The sequence below is a fragment of the Ascidia mentula genome, chromosome 3 (genome assembly GCF_947561715.1).
Source record: "Ascidia mentula chromosome 3, kaAscMent1.1, whole genome shotgun sequence".
Classification (NCBI taxonomy): Eukaryota; Metazoa; Chordata; class Ascidiacea; order Phlebobranchia; family Ascidiidae; genus Ascidia; species Ascidia mentula.
The window spans coordinates 8,393,853-8,402,575 of NC_138568.1; the positions used below are offsets into that span (position 1 = coordinate 8,393,853).

Sequence of the window (8,723 nt, forward strand, 5' to 3'; positions counted from 1 at the left end):
AATGCTCGCATTCGGTATTTGAATGTAAGTGATCTCTTACATTCATTCTGTAGTTTATACACCTTTGGTATCTACACATATACTGATTGGTGTGATGTCGCGCTGATGCATATTATGACAATGCCTCGGTATGCTGCCTTGTTCATTGTTTTTGTGGCATATCGGACGCGATTTTGTTTCATTTAGTTTTATACACTTGGGGTCCGATTCAGGCTTGCAAGTATTTTTACGAGGCCCAGCATGACTAGCATCGCGCAATTCACTTTGAACTGTTGACTTTCCGCTAACAGATGCAACTTTTGGGGCAAATTTGTGACGCTGTAAATGGGCGATAAACCGTGTCCGCTTGGAAACAGTTTGTTTACAGACTGGACAATGAAAATGCGCACAAGACATAACCACGCTTTGAAGAGGCAGAAACATGGAAAACATACCTTACCATCATGACTGATGACTTCGTCTAAAATTCAATGTATATATTCCGAAATCTACCTTTTTTTCCCAACGCCACTTGTGCGTTCGTCTAAAATGGCGCTTTCATCGATTTTTGGTCGGAAATACTTTTAAACAATACCTGCAGTGCGTATGAATTCCTTTCGACAAACAAGTTGAAGACACACCCTTACACACATTAAACCAAATTCTCAGCCTAACTATGGACAAAATATTCAGAGTTTTTCGTAGGAAACACCAAAAAACATATGTCATAAAAAGTTGTTGATCCGAATATTCTCCGCAACAAACAGAAACATACTTGATTGTAAAACAGGTGTTTTCAAAATTTTATCCACTACTTTTTTTGGTTCTGTGAAGCGCGATAGCAATTTCTTTAACAATAGCTAACCTACAAAAGTTAAAGGCAATGTTCAGTTTTATCGGAAATGTGAATTCTTCAGTAAACATATTTTACTGCTTGGTACTCTTAAACGTTCAACAGACCAACCAATCATCAAATCAGTTCAAAACGAAGCAACCTATAATGGACACGTTACAAAGTATAAAAAAGGTAACACCCAATGTGTCTAAAGAAATAATGTTACCACAAAAACTATCGTCCAGATCTCCAATTTGTATTACACAGCATACTTAAAGTGCATATGACACGGCCATCACAATTTTGCGTAAAACTAAAGGTACATCTACAACAAACATATATCCAAAGTTTTACGGTTCTACGTCAACTAAAAAATGTAGAAAACTGCACGAAAAGTAACGGCGACCAAAAATCGTAAACCTTTTGCGCTGAGGGGAAAAGGACATCACATAAGCCGCTTGCGTCGAAAAAATGCATTGTTTAGATAGGAGAAGGCGCCTGTTTTTGCAGGTATAGACATAGGAGAATCCACAGATTAAGTTACATTAAAGGTCAGGACAGGGTTTTGCATCACACAAAAATTTGTCATTGTGACGTTACGAATCAAAGGCTTATTTGTCCCTAATTAACGAAAAACCATGGGGTATAGCAGAAACGACATAACTGTGAGTGGACAAAGCGACAATGCTAAACTAACGGTTTGTCTCTGTCGTGTTTCCAAGAGTCCATGTATCACGTTAGCGATCATAAATGCTGTAACAACAAGAACAACCTGTCCCAGTAACTGTTTTATTATTACACAACTAAATAAGACATAATAGGTCGAACAACGGCCATCTGTCTGCAGCTTAAATTAACATCATTGCACTTGTTCACTTTTTGTTCCCTGTTTAATGCAATATTATGCTTAAAACAGTTTTACAATGTTTTCCATTCCTACGCATAAGGCTTGCTGCCAGCACTCGCGCACGACCGAAGCGCCTTTTATAACGTCACGCAACAATATCTCGCTTTCGCACGATTTCGTTCGCAGCGGCAAAAGTGCGACTTTGATCAGCTGTATCTCAGGAACCAGTAGCCGTATCAAGCTACTTTTTTCGCCAAAAATGTTCTAAAGTTACGAACATCTCTTTTAGTTTGATTATTAACATGTTTTATTTTTACCTGTCATATGCACTTTAACAAAGCTCCATCACAAGTAAAAAGCGAGTATGCCGTACAGATTGTGAAATAATGGACGTGACGTACAATTTAACAAAGCTACCTATCGTTAACACAGAGCAAGGTATAGCGTGACTACTCTGACTTTTAACAAAGTTACCTTGGTCATAGTACAAGGTATGCGTGACTACCCTAACTTTTAACGGGACTAGCCTAATGTTTAACAAAGTGACCTATCGTGGACACAATGCAGGGTATAGCGTGTCTATACTCTAACGCATTGTTTCCCAGCCGATGGTACGCGTATGTGGTTGAACATTTATGACAATGTGTCTGACGAACATAAGCCTTGAAAATGTATTTATTGCGAGAAAATAAAAAAACGGCAAGAAAGCCTAAATATTTTAACTCCTTCTGCAAACTTGGGTCCGTCTGTGAGGGAGTAGTAATGCGATTAGAGAAACACACAGTGGGTGGGTGCGACAGAAACTTGAACAATGCAGCTGGAGTCGTTTTTGCAAAACAGCAATGGTGTGGAGGAAATGTTATTTTTACAAAGAAATTTAATAAAAATAGCATGCCAATGAACTAAGGATTTTTTGAGGAAACAATGCAGGCAAGAGGTCTTTCGTGGTGTGGGAAAATTTGTTGCAATAATTCTGTGCTTTATGCTTACAGCTTCCACGTTTGGTCGCTTTACGCACGTGTATGACGAAATTACGGAATACAGATGTACGAGATTTTGTCAATGAAAAATAAGATGTATTGATTGATTGCGGTATTTTAAAGTCGTTGGTTTCAGTTATGTAATGTCCCAAATTCATAGAATATTTTAACGTTTTAGCTATGTATTTATTCTCCTTGCAATTAAAGAAAATGTAATAAAAAGTGGCGCCATGGTCAGAACCAAACGTTAAAAAACGTAACCACGGTAGGTTACAAAAAATTGTACATCAACTTGTTAGATCTCAGCTAATGTAAGTTATTACAGGATTTCGCATCACGCCCAAAGAGGCATCCTGTTCCGTGATCGTTGGCATTTTTGATTTAACCCAGACGCCTCGCCAGTAGCCATATGAAACTGGGTATTAGTATAAAATTGCATATGGTCGGCAATTGTGAACAAAAATGCTCACTAAATAAAAAAAGCTTAAAGGTGGAGTTTTGGTTTTGGCCAGTTAAGGTTAGCCACACTTATGTAAGCGTTCAGCTAGCATTGGGTTACCCCATACTAGCTAGTCGGCAACCACACAAAGCGTTCAGGCACATCACAAAGTAATGGCCTAACGGTCAACCACATTCATACATTAGGGGAGTTTCATTTTTATCAGAAACTCAACCCTGTGTAGAACGTTGAGCCTTTTTAGACTTATTTGGTTGGTTGACCACACTTGCGTTCAACTAGGCCGTTACCTCCAGAAAGAAAGTTTCAAATATAAACAATTATGATGTAAACATCGATTTACAGTTTGCACACAAAATGTTTATCCTTTTCTGCACGTTTCTGTGATAAACCAACACATTTAATGTGAAACCACTGTCCACATCGAGTGCACTCAACCCAAAGAGTATTCATTGGGTCATTGTTTTCAGATTCACATGCTTTGCAGGTTTCTTTATCATTTGTGCCATGAAGGCATTTTCCAACGATTACTTTTAACATTTCTGATCTGTAGCTGTGCGTACAAACAATTTGTTTGAGACTTTTTCCAGCTGCTAGCCATTTAGCGTACATACAGATCATAACTCCACAGCTTGATCCATCAGGCTGTTTTGTTCTCTGTGGAGTTTCCAAAGTGGAAATTTTCCAACCAAATTTGGTTGTTAAAAGATAATTCACCGTATCTTGTGCAGTGGACATTGTTGTCAGTTTCTACATCAGGCATTGTCAAAGGGTCTATATAAAGCATTTTGTGGTTGGAGATGTCAATAACAAGTAAAACCCAATGAAACCCGGAAGGATTCCATGGTATAAAAATTGTTTTTTTGCCCTGAAACGTTACACCTTCCCAAATTTTTTTAATTGAAGCCTTTCTCTGCAATGTTTGAGCCACAGTAGAACAAACATATAGTGTGTCTTGGTACATGCTGGTTATTTGCCATAAGTAGCTGTTAATGACTTCATCGTAAAGCCAACCAACATTAAATCTGCAGTCATGCTTTTTAAGTTCACTAACTTCAGCAGGTGGCAACGCATCATCCAGTGATTTCAATTCTAACAGAGAAATTGAATGAGGGCCGTTTTTCAAAATCCTACTCGAAGGTTTATTTGATGTAATATGAGCTGTGATGTTTTTTTGCACCGCTGGTTTTATGTTCTCCACTCCATCCATAAAATCCTCATCAGAAGATTCATTTTTGTTACAGGCCTTTGCTGTCTGTGGTGTTCTTTGTTTTACACTTTTCTTGACCATAGGAAACAAAGTGGCTACTTGATGCAGTGGTCGCATGAGATTTGCAAACTGCCCGACTCGAGAAGAAAATGGATTCGCTTTTGGTCGCTTGCGAGGCAATTTATCACAGGAACCTTTTTCAGGGAATGGTGATTTCCGCTTTCTTTTCAAAGACTTAAGTTGAACAGGCTGAGTTATTCTAAACCCAGAATCATAAGAACATGCTTTAGAAAACTTAGCCACCATGGCATTGGCATCAGAAACGCCTTCATCCAAAACTTGGGAACTGACATCATAGGAAAGGTCTATTAAATGTTTTATCACACTGCTGGTTTTTTCAGGTACTTCAATGTTTACAGGTTTGTTGGAATCTGATTGGTCCATAGTGGTAAAAATGATTTCTTCAGTTTGAGCTCCAGAATTGGAAACAGTTTCAGCTGATAATTTGTTTACAACAGCAGGATCCAAAACCATGTGAACAGAGTTGCTGTACCATTCCGGCAGACTATGCCATCCGACATCTGCATACTTATTAAATATTGCAAACATATGCTTGCATGGTAAAAAATTGTGCAAAAAATCATGGCATGTACAATTTGGAAAATCACTGTTAGAGCCAAATTTCACAGTGTATGTTTCAGAAGATGAACTGCTTACCACAGTAAACAGGTCTTCTTTCTTACATATTAAACTTGCCTGAATGTTTGCCGACTCTATAATACGTTTAATGCAATGTTTCACCAACTTCCTTGGGCGGTTTCGTAGAAAATTGGGAACATCTGTATTGTAACTTCTGTAATCGCCAGAAGATCTCATGTTTTCTTGCTTGTATCTTTATGATATGGGATTTAATTTGCCATTTTCATTCAAATATAAAAAAATTCTGTAAAGTTAACTTACTTCTCGTAAGCATTAGGGAGGAATTCCTAGTGCAGAATTGTGATCAAGCCAGACAAAGTTTTATCTGTCCTGAATCGCACATGGCATTCTTTTAAAACTCGGTTTTGTCTCTCGACACCATTGTTGGTGCGAATCAAAACCTTTAACTGGTCTGCCCGATAAAGCCACATCCATCGCTACATAAAATATTTCATTACCTGCAGCTGACACTATGATATACCTTTTGTAAATATATCTACCTCTTTTTCTTTAAGCCAAACATTTGTGAAGTATTTTTGCAGTTTCACATTGTTTATCCATACAGAACTGGACTGAAATAGATGTAATGCTCTGTCGCAGCTTTCCTCACATTCAGCATTAGCAATTCCTCTCATAAATGATAAAACTTCATCCTTGTCTGGGCATACTTGATTTTCAGATTTTTTAACCCATCTTTCCCATGCCTGTTCACGATGAAAATCGCAAATAAGGACACGGACATCTATAAAAAAAAATACAATGACATATATGGTATGCATGTTTTATGAAGATATTGAACCTGCAAAAACACTTTCAATGGCATGGATTTCAGCATCACATTTATCAACCATAAAAAATGATGGTTGCCATTGAGGAGCCCATTCTTTTAATATTATCAGTGCCTCTTCAATGTCCATTTGTCTCTCGTTCTGTGTAATGAAGCTGGCCACAACTTGGTACCCAACATTTGTTTTCACACAGACGAAAAATAGGGGAAGTGCATATTTGGATGTCTTGTAGGTAGCATCCATCAAACAAATTTCTTGGCCATAACGCAGAAGCAATCTACGTTGCCAATCAAACTGGTGAATTAACAGCATTGTTTGTTCAGATTTAATGACTGGTGCTGTTTCTCCTTCAATCACTTCAGGTTTCATGTTTGCAATATATGGCCGGAAATATATATTGTCATCAGCATCTCCTGCCTTCACCCATTCATCCACCAAGCACTGGACATTAGTTTGATCAATTTTTTGCAAATCTGTGTTTACAAAATGCCCGGTAATAATGACTTTGAATGTCCTTTTTCGTTGGATAAAATCTCCTGTTTGAAGTAGATGGTGGGGTATCATTTTTAAAAAGTTCATGGGTGACATAATGTTTTAGGCTTCTTAGAATTTCCTCGATACTGCTTACGCCTTCTGTAACCAATTGATCTATTTTGGTAATTATTTTCTGATCAACAGGTTGAAGGAATCCGGCAGCCTAATAAATACAAGATCATGTTTATACAGCTGAGTTAGATATATTAACAATTTTACAAATCTTTCACTACAACTTACTTCCCCTAAAACATGACCTGTATGGTCATCCTCCTTGGGGAAGCAAACACTGCAAGTCTGTTCCTTTATCAACTGCTTGTCATTGTTTCGTATCAAATCTTTTACAATAACACTAATTTTTTTCATTTTGGGTATACACTTTGAAATCATCTAAACATTTGTTGTGTTAAAGTAATTGTACATCTAACAATTCATTTCCAACTAATTAAAAATACCTGAAATTGTGGGAACTTTAAAATTTCCTGAATTACAATATTTGCCTCACAATTCCTTTTTTTTGTTCCCTGAATACACAAATGCCTTTTGCAAGGATTTGGGTGATCTTGTAACTAAAAACAGAAGGAAGCATTACAGAAGAGGATCACAATATTTTCCACAAGTCACATATACCTGTACAGGAGTTGAGACATGACGTCTTTGATTTTTTACCATGTTACGATCTTTTGAATGTTGACATTCCAGCACCTTAGTTTGTAAAATAACATAAGGGGTGTTGGTACTTTTGTCCCAATTTAGACGACTTTTTGAAATGTCTGAAAAAATAAAAATAAATACACTACGAAAAAATTTGACCCCAATAAACTTTTTTATAGGACCCATAAAAGAACACTGATTGACAATATAGTTCTATTGCTTTCTAAAGTCATACCAAACGACCTCTTCCACAGTGTAATAAACTTTGTCATTGAAGAGATTTCAAATTTCTCAACTAAATGTTTTGCTTGATTCATTGAACAAGCCCACTGCAACAATAGTTAGATTTACTTCAACATATTAATCGTGCCAATCAAGTCTTAACAACCTGCACAGTTTGATTGGTATTCTTCTCTGCTGCTTCTGATCTACTTAACTAAAACATACACATATGCTGTAACTGTGCTAACCTAAACTATTCACTAACCATTTTACTCAAATGAGTTTCTGGTGTAAACACATTCTTCAAAAGTTTCACAAAAAATCTTGTTTCATGTGACACAATTGAACTTTGGATATTGAGGCTGTTTCTTATTGCTTTACTTGCCTTTCCAAGGTTGTACTGTGTTTGCTTGTTCTGTGCATAACATATTGGCATACCACATAGACATCAAGGCAATGATACAGCCATGACAAAAATTAAGTAAACATATATATATATAATACCATTCTTTTAAACTTCGGAAAAACCAAAACATCGCAAATGGTGATCACATATTGACAAATGTTGCTTCCGTTAAAATGCCAAAGTGATTCACAGCACTCTGACTGAGTAACAATATATGGAATGTCAGCATCATTCCAGTGCACATAGCTTTCACATAAATCTTCAAAAATGAAACAAAAAACACTGAAGTATCAAAAAAGAGTTTTAGTAGGTAAATCCATTAAAACTCACCATGAGATTTAACTGAAGGGGGCTTCAAGGTTAGTGTAAGTGATTTTTCAAATTTGTGTAGCATATTTTTTGCTTCACATTTAGACTCAAACCACTGTCAACAATAAAATGCAAACCTAATTTATTGCCCATAACATATATATTTTTGTCCATTTTGTTTTGAACACAGGATTTCATAATTAACTCTAGTGGAGAAATTTGCTCTTTCATAAAAGGCGATTTTTCAAAAGATTACTAACCTTTTCCACCGTATTAGAGTGTGCAAAATCCACTTCATAAAATGTCTCTTGGTCGTTCCTGCTAAAGCAAGTTATATATCATTTTCTTAAACCTCAACAAATTTACAGGCCCACTATACAAAATACAACTTACCACGTTTGAGGAATATCCTCAGAAATCATCAAATGCCTCGGCATTGGCACACAATGCAGAAACGACCGAAACTTACTTGCGTCAACAATATTTTTCAACAGACTATAACTTTTTCCGCAAAAATACATGTTATTTCTAGCACGAAATCCGTTGGATGTGTAGAAAAACCTGCATCAACAGTTAAGAACATTACTGAAAGATTATTGCCTTATAGGTAAACCAGCCAACATTGTAAAAGTGACAAACTCTACCTAAAAAATAAGCAGATATCAGTTGCCCTCTGCTTTACAATCCTACACAAATCAAATCAAATTATGTTTATTTTTGCGAGAAAAGCAACTACGCGACGAACAAAAAACAAGGAAATGAAATGGCATGGGCACCGATAAAACCATAAAGGTTATCGAGTC

General features: G+C 36.7%; 1 pseudogene; it reads right to left on the reverse strand.

The window, feature by feature from the left end:
* Positions 1-3,409: 3,409 nt before the first annotated feature.
* Positions 3,410-7,001, reverse strand: LOC145895500 (uncharacterized; annotated as a pseudogene).
* Between the last annotated feature and the right edge of the window lie 1,722 nt (positions 7,002-8,723).